The sequence below is a fragment of the Notamacropus eugenii genome, chromosome 5 (assembly GCF_028372415.1).
Source record: "Notamacropus eugenii isolate mMacEug1 chromosome 5, mMacEug1.pri_v2, whole genome shotgun sequence".
Classification (NCBI taxonomy): domain Eukaryota; kingdom Metazoa; phylum Chordata; class Mammalia; order Diprotodontia; family Macropodidae; genus Notamacropus; species Notamacropus eugenii.
The window spans coordinates 23,775,262-23,791,251 of NC_092876.1; the positions used below are offsets into that span (position 1 = coordinate 23,775,262).

General features: G+C 44.1%; 1 pseudogene; it reads right to left on the reverse strand.

The window, feature by feature from the left end:
* Positions 1–757: 757 nt before the first annotated feature.
* On the reverse strand, positions 758–6,335 carry LOC140503619 (sialic acid-binding Ig-like lectin 14; annotated as a pseudogene).
* Positions 6,336–15,990: the final 9,655 nt, after the last annotated feature.

Here is a 15,990-nt window from a genome sequence, read left to right on the forward strand (position 1 = left end):
GGAGACAACCTAGCTTAGTAAAGGAACAGTAAAGACACTCAGTCAAGTGACCCCAAGGGATTGACCCATCCAGCAGATGTGCCTTGTGAAGAGCTAACACTATTCAGTTGTAGAGTAATCCAGCCTAGCAGTGGATTGGATTAGCAGAGCAACAAAGACAGCAATCTATCGTACGTACCATGTTCAGCAGTGAACTTTGCAAAACTTTTCAAGAAAGACAAAAATCACTGAGGCTCTGCAGTTCCAGAGTGGTAAGTAGCCCTGGCCACATGTGTTCCCTATATATCTGCCTCAATATCTTTCATTAACAGTTTGATGCTCACTCCCTCCCCTCATACAGAATACACTGTGTGTATTGGTGGGTAAGTCAGTCTCAGGTTTTAGGGAGAGATGCTTTGGAATTGTTGTTATGCCTTTTGAATGTTATTGGGAAGCACACTGGTGGGGGCTCAGGAGCTATGGGGTTAGAGACATGATGGAACATGAAAATGACCACTAGAGTCCAAGGTGGCAGGTGACACTCTGAGGATTCCAATCAGTGAACAGGAGTCTAAGTTTGGAGAGGGGCAACTACACTGGGCTTGTGTTTGGTCCCTTTACTAGGCTGAAAGTTCCATGAACATGGGGAATGTGTCTTATCCAATATCTGTCTGGAGAAGGTGGTTAATACATGTTTGTGGAATGAATGATAACATAGGTCTGGAAGTGACTTGTGAACCAACCCTTGTAGAACCAAGGATGAGGCCTCAACCATTACTCATTGGAACCTAATCTCTGAGTACATGGTGAAGGGTTCAGTGGATCTATTTTCTTCTATATCTTTGGTTCCTTGGACATTGAGGCAGACATAATGTAACTCATCTAGTCCATCCTCTGGAGCTGCTGGGATTGGGGCTATGTCTGCAGCTAGTGAAATGGGATTGAGGGACAGGTTCACCGAGGATGACCTCATTCCATCCTGGAGAAAGGGTAAAGGGACTTTCAGTCAAAGTAGGTCTCAGCATCATGACAGAAGGAGTAAATGGTGGGGGGAGATGACCTTGGGGCAAAGAGGGAACTAGGGACTAAGAGAGTTGAGTGACCAATTCGGGGCTGGCATACTCTACCTACATGGATGCTGCAGCTGCTGTCACTGACTTCTTCCTGAGCATCTTTACCCTGAGGAGGTAGAAGGGCAGAGTTGATGCAGGGGAGAGAACCTGAGACTTGGATCCAGAGAAGTAGGGCCCTGTCATTCACTCTCTGCCTGACTCTGGCCATACCATTTTCCTTCAATGGTCTCCTCTTTCTTCATTTGTCAAATGAGGCAATCAGACTTCAGCATCTCTAAGATACCTTCCCCTGTGACATTCTCCTGTTCTGTGATCTCCAAGCTCCACATTTCACAAACCTATGAACCACAAATATATCTAGGTAAGTCCATGGGGTCAAGGATCAAGAGTCTTGCACTTTCCAGTTTTTTCTTCTGGGGTTTTGGGTAAATCCCCTCCTCAAGCTAGACTTCTGTTTCTTCATCTGTAAAATTGAAGGTTTTAATGAAATTATCTCTAAGATCTGTTCCACTTCTACATCCTATAATCCCATGGGATCATACTGTTCCCAATCATCTGGACCTGAAAGCTTTACCCACTATGCTTCCCAAATGGGTCCTGACTGGAGCAAGGCAATTCTTCTACTTAATCAATTCTCTATCCCACTCACTACAGCAGGAATTCCAACCCTTGTCATCTACCCTCAGGCCTTTCATGGCCCCTCATCCCTTACCCTCTCAGCTGTGGACTGTGCCTCAGACTCCACCCCAAAAATTGAGGCCATTTGCTGAGAACTCCTTCTTGTACCCTCTTCCTCTGCTCATATCCCTGAGACATCACTAAATGTCTTCCTCACCCCACATCACTGAGATGTCTTCCATACCTCCTCCTTTACTCTGATCATGGATGAAGAAGGGGCCCTCCTTTTTGTCTAGGCCTCTACCTGGACTCTTGACCTCATCTTTTCCTGTAGTAGATGCTCTCACTATCTCCCCCAATCTCTCTTGTCTGAAATCTGTCTATCTACTGATTCCTGCCCTACTATCAATAAATATATGTTGTCCCCATCCTTAAGAAATGAAAATCATTAATCACCTCCTGAAAGAGATCCTAAAACGAAACTCCCAGGAATATGATAACCAAATTCCAAAACCTCCAAGTAATATTATAGCCAAATTTCAGAGCTCCAACATCAGTGAAAAAATATTGTAAGCAGCAAGAAAGAAACAGTTCACATACTGCGGAACCACAGGCAGGATCACAGGAGATTTGAAAAACCAGATGTTGGTGCTTCTGTCACTGGTAGTTAGGTGCGTATGTAATGGTCAGACAGTTGAATCTGTTTGTTGATCTTTGATGTATTACTTATTTCAGGTTGCTGGAAGCTCATATATATACATATACATATATATGTATATATATATACATACATATACATATATACATATATGTATATATACACAATTATATATGTATATGTATGCTTAATTAAAGTGATTGTTGGCCCATCAAAAGTTGCCTTTCCTTTTAGAAAAGCAGATCAAAGAACCTGTTATAGAAGGCCATATTGTGTATATTGAGGTCCTTGTGGATACACCACTGAACCATCAGCTTCTCCTTTTGACCCTGGAAGCTCCACTGTATCTAGAATCAGTGCTCTGGACTTTTTGAAAATCATGACTTTTGTACGTATCAGGCTGTAAGTGTGACCTTGAGCAATTCACTTCTCCTCTATGAATCTCTGTTTGGTTTTTTAATCTGTAAAAAGAAGGATAATGGAATGTCCCTTCCAATTCTCCATCTTGTAATCCTATGAAATCAATGCATGAACTCAGGGAGACATCAATATCTGAGGATTTCTGAGATACCAAAACAGGCCATCATTTCCTGAAACATCTCCACCCCACTCCATCCTAGCCCCAACAGTCACATAAGCAGAAGGAGGCAGAGGGCTAGCAGACTCGTGGTACTGGTCCCACAGATGATACCCAGGATGATACCTTGTAGGAACACATGAGATGGCGTGGGCCCATCTGGAAAAAAGTCAATTTTGGGGTGAACACAGAGAGTGGCCATATGGGGCCCACTGTCTTCATGATCCTCTGCCCCATCTGCCTCCCTCCCCTATCCCTTACCTGGTACCAGTTGGAAGAACAGGGTGTGGGTCTCCTGGGGGTTCTTCCCCTCATAGCTGACAGTGATGTTGGGGACCCTGTCCACCTTCACACTCAGGCTGCTGTTGACCCAGGACCCAGACCTGGTTGGTGTCATGTGGAAGGTGTCGCTGCTACTTTTGTCCTCTACAGGATTCCCCCCTACCCATTAAAACAAGGACGGGGCTGGTTCTGCTTGGACAGACCAGGTACAAAAAAGGCCCTCCTTTACCCAGGACCAAGAGGGCTGAATATCCTTGGGGCATCTGTAGAAAAATACAGGAGAACCCCCCCTTAGTGAGAGACATTCTCCTTTCCCCATCAGGACCTAAGCACACATTATGCCCAGCCCCCTCACACTCACACTGCACAGAGACCCTCAGGGAGGCCACCTTGGAGCCCAGAGGATGCTGAGCCAGGCAGGTATAATTGCCTCCACCTGCTGGGCCCAGGTGGGGCAGATACAGGTGCAGGACTCCAACCTCTGAGGTCTGGGAAGAGACCAGGGTTTGGTCCCCCAGAATCCAGCTCAGTGTAGCTGGGGGATTGCTGGTGGCAGCACAGAGCAGGTGAAGGGACTGTTCCTCCTGCACCACAAGAACTGAGTGGTTACCTTGTATGAAAACTGAAAAAGATCGAGAGGACCCAGAAGTGAGAACCTTGAGTGACCTAAGAGACCCCCTTAGTCCCCACTTAGTACTCAGCAGGGCCTTGGGAGGTAGAAAGAAGGTGTGGCTTCCCCAAGATCCCACGAGGAAGGGGCACATGGACCCCAGGCAAGAAGGGAAACCCCAGGCCCAGCCCAGCCTGGATTTCTGCCCTCTTCTCCCTGCACTGCATCTTCCCTGGCTGCTCCCCAGAGCCAGACCATGGATACCTCCCCTGCCTCTCCTGCTACCAGGGCACACTCACCCTAGGTCCCTCCCTCTATTCCTTCCTTCCTTCCTTCCTTCCTTCCTTCCTTCCTTCCTTCCTTCCTTCCTTCCTTCCTTCCTTCCTTCCTTCCTTCCTTCTTTCCTTCCTTCCTTCCTTCTATTTCTTGCATTTTTCTTTCTTTTCTTTCTTTCATCTATCATTTTGTTTCTTTTTCTCTACTTTTCATAATCTCTTCCTTCTTTCCCTTCTTTCTTTTCGATTTCTCCTTATTTTTGTTTTATTCTCTCTCTCTCTCTCTCTCTCTCTCTCTCTCTCTCTCTCTCTCTCTCTCTCTCTCTCTCTTTCTCTCTCTAATTAAGAGAAAATTAATGTGAAAACAGAAACAACAAAACATTTTCTCAGGAGACTGAAGTGTCTGCACAGAGGACCTGGGCATCTTACATCATTACATACCAGTCATCATGAGGTTTCACTTTCTCACACCCAGCAGCCCTGGGGCCTCAAGGCACACACTGCACCTGCCCTGACTGAATGCTAAAGGCTCAGCCTAGATGGCCAGACTTCTGTCCCCCACTGACAGCACGTCTTTGACCCATCCCCCATGGCCACCTCCTACACAAGCCCCTCAACCCCCCAGATCAGCCCTAAAAACAACATCAATGCTCCAGGTAACAAAGTCTCTCCATTTGACTTGGAATGTAGAGAGCCAGGTCACGTTTCCCAATAGGGAAACCTTGATTGGTCCAGTGGACAAAGCACTGCCCTGGGAACTGAACCCCAAGGTGGACCTTGTCCCTCTCAGTCCAAGCTTAGTGTGATGGAGAGGTCACTAAATTTAGATTCTATATTTTAGAGCTCATACCACTCTAGTGCTGGGAACCTGTGTGAACTAGATCAGGCTCTGCTTACAGCTCTGAACCTCATCTTTCTCATCTGGAAAGTGGGGACAAGAACTCTCCCACACTTTATCTCCTGAGACTATTTGGAGAAAAATGGTTTCTAAACCTTAGAGCCTGTAGTAAATACGAGCTGATGCAATTCCAAGAGGAGGAGCCAGGCCAGGCCAAAGAGAACTTGGGCCTGCAGAGTGAGTTCCAGTCTCTCCTGTCTCCCTCCTCTCCCTGACATCCACACCCTCCCTCACAGTAGAAGCTGAAGCCCCAGGATTCCCTCCCTACCCTCCCCCAGGGTCTGTGCTCATATCTGTTGTCCTGCTGTCCTGGGCCATGGTGATAGTCACATTCTGCTCAGCATCTGCAACAGAAGCACCAGGCTGGCTGGGGTTGGTGGGACTCTCTGCCTAGCCCAGCACCAGGCAGGAAAGAGATCATATTTCAGAATCACAGAACAGTAGAGTGGAAGGATCACAGAGGCCATTTAAGCTAACACTACCTAACTGATATTGGCACATGAAACCACTGGAGATTGAGAGAGAGAAAAAATAGGAAATCCCAGCCTGTGTCTCTGCTGGGAGGCAGCTTTCTCTGCCTTTCCCAGGAAAGAAATATCTGATTGCCCAGGCCTGGGCCAGGATCCTGGTCTCTTACCGTACCCCTCCCTCACCCCTCACTCGGGGGATATAGGTCTCTTGACCCCAACACTCACAGCAGACATTGAACTGGATGGTTGTCTCTGTGCTCAAACAGCCTCCAGGAAGGGTGACCTGACAGGTGAGGTTTGTACCATGATGCTGGTGCCCAGGAATGAGGGAGAACTCTGAGGAGTGGGATGCACCAGGGCTTTGTGGCTTGGAGGAGAGGGCAGTCCCTAAACAGGAGAATGCGAAGAGCCTGTTTTCTCTACAGGCTCAAGGAAATGTATAGTTCAGAGTGACTGGGCTCCCAGACTGAGGAATCTCTGAAACAGAGATGTCTGGTTTCTGGATCAAGTCTGGAGATGAGAGAGACAGTGAGCCAGCCCATTCCTTAGACCAACCTTCCTCATATACTGAGAGCCTCCCAGGAGAGGAGCATCCTACCTGTCACATTCACAGAAAGTAGCTCATTTGTGTAACTGTATTTATCAAGACAGAAGTAGTATTTCCTGTGTCAGAGGACTGGGCATCTGTGATGCTGAGAAAGCAATTGTTCATCCTGGGATTCCCGAGAAGACAGAATCTCCCCTGAGCTTCCACCTTCATCCTCCCATACAGGTCATTGGTGGCCATGAGACTGTCATAAAAAGGTTGCTTTCTGTACCAGTAACCATAAACTGTGTTGTGGCCATTGTGTGATAGTCTGTACAGTTTGAAGGTGCAGGGAATGTGGGCACACATCTCTTCCTGCACAGTCACCAAGGTCTGGACTTCTAGGGTCTTGTACAGGGACCCCGAGGGCAGACAGAGGCCTGGTCAGCATCTCCAATTCTTCTTACCCTCTCAGACCAACCTCCCTCTGCCCCAGTCCCACTCACTCTCCCAGAGCAGGGGCAGCAGCAGCAGCAGCAGCATGGATGAGACAGGAGAAAGGCAGGCTCTGCTGGGGTACTGTGTTACTCCCTGAGCACCTTGGATCCCCGTGGCCATTTGTGTCAGGCTTAGGGCAAAGAGAAAGATGAAACAGGAAGCCCTTGTGTGAAGAGGCACTCCTGTCCTCTTCCTCCTGTGGGCTCCTGGCCTCCTTACCTGAGCTCAGACGGGAGAAGCCTCCTGTCCTGGGCCAGCTGCAGGGACAGTCAGGACTCAGGTGCTGGGGAGGATAGATCTGCTGCACAGGCTGGGGCTGTAGATCTTGTATGGACCAGCTTGTCCATGTGGCTGATGGAGGGCAGTGACCAGTGCCTGTTCCAGAGCTGGTGCTGACCATTAAACACTGCTGCCCCTGCCCTGTGAAAGGGGACCTGGGCTAAGGAACTGAGCTGAAATCCTGCCTCAGGCATTTCCTGTCTTTCCTCTGTCTGAATCTCAGTTGTCCTACCTGTAAAATGGGGATAATAACATCCCCTCCATCATAGCCTTGTTGTGTGGATCAATTGTGATATTTTCCGAGTATTTTGTGGACCACAAATCACTGCAGAAGTACTGGTGATTAATATTGTTACTTTACTCTCCTCTAACATCTCTCTAATTCAGCTACACTAGCCAACTGCCCATCCTTAGGCATAGCATTCCACCTCCCATCTCCAGGTCTTTGTCCTGCTTGTGCCCCACATCTGGAAGGATTTCATTCCTCACTTCCTTTTTCCTGGCTTGAACCCAACCTCAGCTCCAATGTCACCTCCTGCTTCCCGTTTTCATTTATTTTCTTCTACTGTCCTTCCCTTTTCTAAGTACTTGGTTATTAACTTGGCGTTCCTCCCATGAGAATGAACATTCCTGGTGAATGGAGGCTAGTTTTGTCTTTCCTGGTATCCTCGGGGCTTACCACAATGCCTAGCACACAGTAAACATTTATTAAATGGTGGGTGACTCTTGACTGGTAGCCGGTTCTTTTTACGTGGATTCCCGTGGTCTTTGCCGTCAGTATTCCCCTTTCTCATGCTGCATCAGTTCATACTGATTTTCCTGTGCTTCTCTGTACAGAACTGTGAGAGATTTACATTGCCTTGTTTGAACCTATCCTTGTATGTCTGGGAAGCTGGACCCCCTCTACTGACTGCTTACAGACCCTGTAACGGTAAGCACCCCAACATACACAGGGAGGTGTGCTATAATAGGTTCTTAGATCTGCATTCATAAAAGGAAAGGCAACTTTTGAGGGGTTAACAATCACTTTCATCAAGAACGTTCATCATTCCTCTAACCAATTCACCTAGTTCAGGGGAGTTAGAACCTTGAACTTCAAAGAAAATACAGAGAGATCAAGAGATCAACAGACATGGCTTCCTCTGCCTGAAGTCAACAGACAGTTGGACCCCAGCTGTCTGATCATAGTTACCAGAGAGGGAAGCACTGACATCTGGGTTTTCAAAGCCAGAGGGCTTCTTAAAGTGACTTCCCAAAATCCTCATCTGTCCAAGCAAACACTTCTAGTCAGTAAGCCCCAAAATAAAACCCACACCTCAGAGTCTTTATACACTTTCTAGAGCCAGAGGGCATCATGTCTCCTGAGAACCACCTCATTAACAAAAGACATGAACCTTCCTACAACCTTCCTATTTGCAGACCAAATAATGGGTGGGAAAGATTCTCCTTAATCACATTCAAATAGAGGAATTCTACTTCTTGATTATACTAAAATAAAAGAAGCATAAGATCCTATTTCACTTGACCTTAATTAAGGACCTACTTTAAGCTCATCAGAAACCTAGTCACATCTAAAGACTGATGCAATGAGTTTTCTCACAGTTATACATCTCAACTAACCCATGCTTCTTATCTGAAAACTGGTCCAATTCTGGTGGATCAGTTCCTGTGCCCTTGTTCCTGTGACTGAATACAGACACTTGGGGGGAAGGAGATACCTCTTTTTTTCTGATTTCAGTAAATTCCATCTATGTGCTCTCCTCTCTCAACTCAGAAAGTACCCAACATTTCATCAAATTAGAAATCAGGTGATGTAATTTGACATATTGACCTCTGTCCTGCTTATTGTTATCTCTTAATGTGTAATAATCTGAATCCACCTATATTTGGGGTCCAGTGCTAAGTTGAGGATGCCTGGTTCCAATGTGTTATGCAATTGGCATGCATTGCTTAATAAATTGAGAAGTCTCCCTTTGACTCAGAAATAGCATGACTGTGTTTATACCCCAATGAGACAAAAGGGAAAGGTTCTATATTTACAAAAAATACTCATAGCATCTCTTTTTGTGGTGGCAAAGAACTGGAAATTGAAATGTTCATCACCTGAGTAATGGCTGAAAAAGTTGTGGTATATGGTAATGATGGAACACTATTTTGCTTTAAGAACTGATGAGCAGAATGCTTTCAGAATTTCCAGGAAGACTCACATGAACTGATGCAATATTAAGAAGGTAGAACCAGGATAACGTTGTATATAGTAACAACAATTTTGTATGATGATCAACTGTGAATGGCTTAGCTATTCTCAGCAATACAGTGATCTAAGCCAAGGACTTATGATGAAAAATGGTATCCTCCTCCAGAGAAAGAAGTGAAATCTAAACACAGATTGAAGTATGCTTTTAAAATATTTTTATTACTCATGTTTATTTGATTTTTTTGTCTGCATTTTCTTTCGCAACATGGCTATATGAAAATGTTTTATGTGACTGGACATTTATAATCTATATCAAATTGCTTGCCTTCTCAAGGAAGAGGGAGTAGAGGAGAAAGGAAAGGAATATGTAACTCAAAATATTTTTTTTAAAATTAGATGTCAAAATTTTCATTTATATGTAATTCAGAAAAAAGTAAAAATTAAATACAAAAAAATTATATTCTCCAAAGTTTGAACTTTTGTTTCCTCAGTTATTTCAGGTTTTATTCATCACAGCCTGTCTCTGTCTATCCATATCTACCTCTCTGTATCTGTCTATCTCTGTCTGTTACCTGACTATCTATCTTTCTACTTACCTTTCTATCCATTTGTCTGTATCTCCGTTCAACTCATTATCACAATGATACAGTCTTTTATAGGTTTGAAAGGCCACTGCATCTGGCAGAAGAAAGAGATTTTACTTTACATTTGGGGAAATGGGGCTTGAATCTGGTCTCTGTCTCTTCACAGGCTGGTGACTTCAGGCAAATTACATTTCCCCTCTGCTCTTCTGTTCCCCATTTCTAAAGCTAGAAAGTTGTATGAGATAATATACTTGTCACTACAGCCCTGTGAGAGAGGAGGTCAAGATGTTATTATCCCAGAGAGGGGAAGGAGCTCATGTGAGGTCTGTTTCAGAGCAGAGACTTAGAGTTTGGTGTTCTCTGTCCCAAAGCTTTCCCACCTTCTCCATTACCCTCTTCTTTCTGTCTCTATATCTGTCCACATCTTGCCTTCTGAAAGAGCCTGCAGGCACCTAGAAAAACAGAAGTTGATGTGAACACACAGGTATCTGGTACACTGTAAGCACTATCTGCAGGATTTCCAAAAAGAGGCATCAATTGAACCCTCAGACCTGACCTGGCCCTTGGTTGGTCTCTTTCTTCCTCAGGGGGTGACAATAGTGGGATAATCCAAGTATTTGAAATTGGAAAGCACCTTATAGGCACTAAGAAATGATTATTTATCCTTGTATTAATAGTTAATTATTGTATTGGAAACAAGGTTTTTCCCCTTTCCTACTTCCCAATTCAGAAAACAAGAAGTGTGGGAAATCTTGCTAAAGCACTTGTACAGCCAGGATAACCAAGATGTAATCAAACAGTAAAGAAATTCAAAGTTTGGTTTCATGGGTACATTCTTGTCCATTGTGTGTGATCAGGTCTGAGGAAGCACTGATCCTCTCTTTTGTCAGACAGGACATATAGAAATAGATAAATCCCTTTGACCTAGATTTAGATGTCCCAAGTCATGTACCCCAAGACCCTCAGTATAAGATAGCTTACCCTCTCATAGTAATATTCATTCTCTCACTAATCGTTAAGTGATTAGGATTGATCCCACTCTGAGCAATAGCTGCTTTTCCAGGGGCATATAAGCTATGATTGAACCACCATGAGGGGTCTTTAGTCAAAAAGAAAGACAGTCAAATGACCACACTTTTATTAAAATGTTGATATTAGCAAGGAAAATCATTAAATTATCCAGAAATTGTCTTGATCTTTTTTTAACACTACTATGTCATCTAGACATTTTATAGATGCATATGGAGAAATTGAGGAAGGGATATGAGCAGGGTTTTGCCAGTTAATAATAACAACAATAGTCCTAGATTTTTGAAGGTAGCCAGATGGTGCCATAGTGTACAGAATACAGGACGTGGAGTCAGGCAGACCTGAGTTCAAATCCTGCCTCAGGCACTTCCGAGATGTGGGCAAGTCACTTCACATCGGTTTGACTCAACTTCCTCATCTGTAAAATGAGGATAATATCAACACCTACTCCCCCAGGTTGTTGTAAGAATCAAATGAGAGGATATTTGTAAAGCACTTCAGAAAACTTACAGAGCTGTGTAAATGCTAGTGACTACTATTGTGAGATATTTCACATTGGATCATCAGATGATAGATGTAGAAGTGAAGAGGACCATCAGGACCATCTACTCATGTTACATCTGAGAAGACAGATGAGGCAGACAGAGATTAGGTGGTGGGATTCAAACTCAGGTCTACACACTTAACCACGAAGCTGTAGATACATGTGATTTTCAAACCACATCTCCCACCTCCACAACCAGTGTTTCTGTTGCCATAGCAGACCCTGGGCATGTCCTATGGAACATAAAATATCCCATTAAAATCTATCCTCCACCCTGGTCACCAACTTCTCCACGCTAGTCCCAAGGCACCTCTGAGGCAATGAGGAAGAATGGAAGGAAGGCTGACTGTGGAGACAGAATTCAGTCAAGCAAGGATTTATTAAATATGAACTGTGGCAAAGGCACTGGAGAGACAAAAAGAGAAAAGTTGGGCCCGTTCTCAAGGAGCTTATATTCCCCTAGGGTATGGGGATGAGGAGATATAATATATGTATACTTAAGTCGTTGTAAGGTAAACCTGGTACAGAATTTGCCTCCCCTCCATGAAAACTCAGATTCAAGTCATGGGACCATAGATGTGGAGTTACATGCTACCTTCAAGATGACCTAGGGTGACCTTGGTATTTTATTTTATTTTATTTTATTTTATTTTATTTTATTTTATTTTTCTTCCTTTCTTTCTTTCTTTCTTTCTTTCTTTCTTTCTTTCTTTCTTTCTTTCTTTCTTTCTTTCTTTCTTTCACATTCATTTTAACAAAATTTTGGGTTCCAAATTTTCTCCCCTTTTATCCCCTCCCCCCCCAAAGCACCAAGCATTCTAATTGCCCTTATGACCAATCTGCTCTCTCTTCTATCATCCCTCTCTGCCCTTCTCTCCATCTTCTCTTTTGCCCTGTAGGGCCAGATAACTTTCTATACCCCTTTACCTGTATTTCTTATTTCCTAGTGGCAAGAACATTACTCGACAGTTCTTCCTAACACTTTGAATTCCAACTTCTTTACCTCCCTCCCTCCCCACCCCTTCCCTTTGGAAGGCAAGCAATTCAATATAGGCCAAATCTGTGTAGTTTTGCAAATGACTTCCATAATAGTTGTGTTGTATAAGACTAACTATATTTCCCTCCATCCTATCCTGTCCCCCATTACTTCTATTCTCTTTTGATCCTGTCCCTCCCCATAAGTGTTGACCTCTAATTGCTCCCTCCTCCCCATGCCCTCCCTTCCATCATCCCCCCAACCCTGCTTATCCCCTTATCCCCCACTTTCCTGTATTGTAAGATAGGTTTTCATACCAAAATGAGTGTGCATTTTATTCCTTCCTTTAGTGGAATGTGATGAGAGTAAACTTCATGTTTTTCTCTCACCTCCCCTCTTTTTCCCTCCACTAAAAAAGTCTTTTGCTTGCCTCTTTTATGAGAGATAATTTGCCCCATTCCATTTCTCCCTTTCTCCTCCCAATATATTTCTCTCTCACTGCTTGATTTCATTTTTTTAAGATATGATCCCATCCTCTTCAATTCACTCTGTGCACTCTGTCTCTATGTGTGTGTGTGTGTGTGTGTGTGTGTGTGTGTGCATGTGTGCATGTGTAATCCCACCCAGTACCCAGATACTGAAAAGTTTCAAGAGTTACAAATATTGTCTTTCCATGTAGGAATGTAAACAGTTCAACTTTAGTAAGTCCTTTATGACTTCTCTTTGCTGTTTACCTTTTCATGCTTCTCTTCATTCTTGTGTTTGAAAGTCAAATTTTCTTTTCAGCTCTGGTCTTTTCATCAAGAATGCTTGAAAGTCCTCTATTTCATTGAAAGACCATTTTTTCCCCTGAAGTATTATACTCAGTTTTTCTGGGTAGGTGATTCTTGGTTTTAGTCCTAGTTTCTTTGACTTCTGGAATATCCTGTTCCACTCCCTTCAATCCCTTAATGTAGAAGCTGCTAGATCTTGTGTTATCCTGATTGTATTTCCACAATACTTGAATTATTTCTTTCTAGCTGCTTGCAATATTTTCTCCTTGACCTGGGAACTCTGGAATTTGGCCACAATGTTCCTAGGAGTTTCTCTTTTTGAATCTCTTTCAGGCGGTGTTCTGTGGATTCCTTGAATATTTATTTTGCCCTCTGGTTCTAGAATATCAGGGCAGTTTTCCTTGATAATTTCATGAAAGATGATGTCTAGGCTCTTTTTTTGATCATGGCTTTCAGGGAGTCCCATAATTTTTAAATTGTCTTTCTTGGATCTATTTTCCAGGTCAGTTGTTTTTCCAATGAGATATTTCACATTATCTTCCATTTTTTAATGCTTTTGGTTTCGTTTTCTGATTTCTTGCTTTCTCATAAAGTCATTAGCCTCCATCTGTTCCATTCTAATTTTGAAAGAACTATTTTCTTCAGTGAGCTTTTGAATCTCCTTTTCCATTTGGCTAATTCTGCTTTTGAAAGCATTCTTCTCCTCCTTGGCTTTTTGAACCTCTTTTGCCAATTGAGTTAGCCTATTTTTCAAGGTGTTATTTTCTTCAACATTTTTTTTGGGTCTCCTTTAGCTGGGTGCTGACCTGCTGTTCATGCTTTGACTGCATGTCTCTCATTTCTCTTCTCAGCTTTTCCTCCACCTCTCTAACTTGATTTTCAAAGTTCTTTTTGAGCTCTTCCATGGCCTGAGCCCATTGAGTGGGCTGGGATACAGAATCCTTGATTTCTGTGTCTTTGCCTGATGGTAAGCATTGTTCTTCCTCATCAGAAAGGAAGGGAGGAAATGCCTGTTCACCAAGAAAGTAACCTTCTATAGTCTTATTTCTTTTCCCTTTTCTGGGCATTTTCCCATCCAATGACTTGAGCTCTGAATATTCTCCTCACACCCACCTCGCCTCCTGATCCTCCCAGCCAGCCCTTGGGGTCTGAGATTCAAATGCTGCTCCCCAGCCTCGGGGCTTCGGCAGGGACAGGGCTGCTATTCAGTGTGAGATTAAGTTCAGGTGGTCAGGTGGGGGCAGGGCCGCCTCTCGGGCTCAGTTCCCTCCAGGGCTTTATGCAGAGACCTTCAACAATGGATCCAGGCTCCTGCCTGCTTGGGGAGCCCTGGTCTGCTGCTGCCTCAGCTGCTGCCTCCTGAGGGGGCCTGAGTTATGGGGGCACCCCACTCCCCTCTCGACCCACCAAAGAGACCCTCTCACCAACCCCTATCACCTGTGGGTGGAGGGACCCGCGCGGCCACTGGAGATCCCGTCCCTGAAGCCTGCTTGGATCTGCTTCTCTCTTTGCCGCGGGCGTGGCAGTGCTGTACTAGGCTCCCAGTCCTGGCGCCCAGTCCGTGGCATGAAGGACCTTTTGCAAGAAGTTTGCAGGTCCCTCTGGAACAGAAATCTCCTTCACTCCACTGTTGTGTGGCCTCTACTGCTCCAGAATTTGCCGTAAGTTCCTTTTTATAGATGTTCTGTGGGTTGTGGGTTCGGAGCTATGTGTATGTGCGTCTTTCTACTCTGCCATCTTGGCTCCACCCCTGACCCTGGTATTTTAGAGGTGAGGAAATTTCAAGCCAGGTAGGATAGGAGATTCGTATAAGCTCAGAAAGGTAAGAAGTGACAAAATGGTATTTGGACACAGATCCTATAATTCCAGAGTCAGTGCTATCCTGTCTCCTGCCTCAACTAGCTTTGTGATTTTGGGCATGCCATTAACTTTTTCACACCCTAGACAGTTCAAATAACTAAGTCTTTAAGACTGAAGGTACCAATACACATTAGTAGATGGAGTTCCCTATGCCAACGAAGTGAAAGGAGAGACGGATGGACAGAGACAAACATATAGAGTCAGAGAAACAAAGAAAGGAGGGAAAGAAGAAAGGAAAAGAGGAGAAAAGGGGAGGAAGGAAATAAGGAAAAAGGAAAGAAGGAAAGAAAGAAGAAAGGAGGAAGAAGGAAGAAGGAAATAAGGAAAAAGGAAAGAAGGAAAGAAAGAAGAAAGGAGGAAAAATGAAAGGAAGAAAGAAAGACACCAATCAGTGGGAGTTTGAGTTCTAACTTTATCACTTCTGGGTTGTATTATTTTGTGCAGTTCTGTATAGAGGATAAAGTTTTGGACCCAGAGCCAGGAAGAGCAGGATTTGATATCTCCACAGAAATTTACTGGATGTGTGTACACCTTGAACAAATCACTTTCTCTATCTTGGCTTCAATTTCCAGGGCTGTGCTCAGTAACCTAAAAAGTCCTGAAATCTTAGATGCCATGTTTTCTTCTGAGACTCAGTTTCCTCATGAGTAAAATGAGGTGAGAAATAGTCAAACACCATGTCAAGGACCTGCATAGTAGGTGCTTAGCAAATATTAAGCTGAAATATTTGATAAATGACCTTACTACTGGGACTTGCTAATGTGTTCTGTTTCTCTCTAATGATCTTACCTCTAATGACATATTAGTATTCCTTATGTTTGTGTCTTATTTTCTTGCTAGCCTGGAAGCTTCCTGGGGGCAGAAAATTTAGTTTATCCAAATCCTGCGTCTCCCCCATTGCTTTGCCTGAAATGAGAAATTCTGGAGATTAAAGCTATAATCAGGGAGCCCTTAGGAAAGGAACAGTAAAGACACTCAGCGTACCAAGTTAGTCCAAGGGGCTGACCTACACAGCTGAGATGCTGTGCCCTACGAAGAGATGGCACTGTTCAGTAGTAGAGTGATCCAGCCTAGCAGTGGATTGGATTAGCACAGCCATAAGACCCGCAAGCAAGCAAAGATATCATGCTCAGTAGAGAAATTTGCAAGGATATTTCAGGAAAGACAAAAATCATTGAGGCCTTACAGTTCCAGAATGGTAAGTAGCCTTGGCCACACGTGTTCCCTAACCATCTGCCTCAATATCTTTCATTAACAGTTGCTGCTCACTTGCTCCCCCCACAC